The sequence below is a fragment of the Frankliniella occidentalis genome, unplaced genomic scaffold (genome assembly GCF_000697945.3).
Source record: "Frankliniella occidentalis isolate FOCC.00 unplaced genomic scaffold, Focc_3.1 Scaffold60, whole genome shotgun sequence".
NCBI classification, from domain to species: Eukaryota; Metazoa; Arthropoda; class Insecta; order Thysanoptera; family Thripidae; genus Frankliniella; species Frankliniella occidentalis.
This window is the reverse complement of record NW_026267190.1, coordinates 1085005-1086437: the sequence shown is the minus strand read 5'-3', so window position 1 is coordinate 1086437 and position 1433 is coordinate 1085005. Positions and strand designations below refer to the sequence as shown.

At 38.8% G+C, this 1433-nt stretch overlaps 1 protein-coding gene and 1 long non-coding RNA gene across 31 annotated transcripts in view; one reads left to right on the top strand and one right to left on the bottom strand.

The window, feature by feature from the left end:
- LOC113210330 (uncharacterized) overlaps positions 1–1235 on the top strand; it is a 15700-nt gene extending 14465 nt beyond the window's left edge. Inside the window, exons 2-3 of the long non-coding RNA XR_008011197.1 lie at positions 41–258; positions 846–1235. This is a non-coding gene — a long non-coding RNA (uncharacterized LOC113210330). The remainder of the gene's footprint in view (positions 1–40; positions 259–845) is intronic.
- LOC113210314 (ankyrin-3) overlaps positions 1–1433 on the bottom strand; it is a 141534-nt gene that overhangs the window by 6457 nt on the left and 133644 nt on the right. The window lies entirely within an intron of this gene.

The following is a 1433-nucleotide window of genomic DNA, read 5'->3' as shown; positions in this document are numbered from 1 at the left end:
TGTGGTTAATTGTATGTTTCCTTCAATTTTATTTTTCCAGCGGTGCAATGGAGGCTAAGCAGCGAAATTTCTCGGCCTTTCAGCCAACGGGCACGGCAACAACGCCGTATGAAAAGCACATCCAGAGCTCACCACAACAACTTCCTCCCTCAAAGAGGGAACTTGTATGGCACAATATCATACTTCTAACATTATTGCATGTGTACACCACGTGGCACTTCGCATTTACAAGATTTAGCCTACTAATGTGGACCTTCCGTGAGTCTTTTAGTTCTATACACTTCTGGAAATCAAGTAGAAATGCAGAGTCTTGTGAGACTTATCATAATAACTAACACTTTAGAAACCCAAATGTGTATATGTAGGCGTTATCTCCTGAATACCTATATGTATGCAGTAAGTACCTGATCAAGTATGCAGGGATTAGGGTGTACATGGACAAGTACACACTTCGGCACATACACTGCGAAAAATATCGTCGTAAATATGCGATGTATTTTGAAAGTAATATTTACAAATTATGTTGTATTTATTTTGTACTATTATAATTTATGACACTTCAAACTTGCTCGTCGATGAATTACAATTTGATACAAAGTGTTTTTAATTTTACAATTTTAAATTGTAATATTACGACACGCGTCCAGGAAAATTTTCCAAGAAAACCTACAACTAATTTTCACGGTGTAGCTTCTATCAACACGCACGTGTGCACATGACCATGTACGCACTATCTCCTGCATAAATGACCATGTACACATTTCAGTATTCAGTCGAAAACGCGTATATGAACCCCATTGGGATTTCAGAGCATATGTTGCATTGAATCGGCATTTCATTTTCAGAACTTTGCTACGGTTACCTCGGGGGAATTGGAACAACTGCTGGCGTCCATCGCCTCTGGACTCATCGAGCATACAAAGCCAAATTGCCATTACGGGTTTTTTTTGCCATCTGCTTTTCAGCGTCAGCCCAGGTCTGTGCACAAAACCAGCAACTTACTTAACCCCCTTTTCAGCAGATAATACGGTAATTGTATACATATTTAAGAAAAGGGCCCTATACTTTTATGGCAAGCAAAAGTTACTTACTTTATTCGTTGCAAGCCCTCGATTATACTCAACTTGAGCACAAAATTATCCATAGTTTCTCGACAAAAGTATTACACATAATCTGTGAACACAGATGAACGAAACAGGTGTACAAAATTATGCGCTATGATGGTCAAGACGGCGAAGAAAAAAAGTACATAACAATGTAGTATGTAATAAACACAACCCGTCTAAAAGCGTAAAACGTGTTTGTTTTGTGTACGAACACGTCCGTAACTCAAGCCTGAAGTTGACCAAACGATTCATCTCTCGTGATTCTTAACCTTGCGCAGGTGCAAACGACACACGCCATGTAGCTATAATCAAAAACTTTGAATTTAA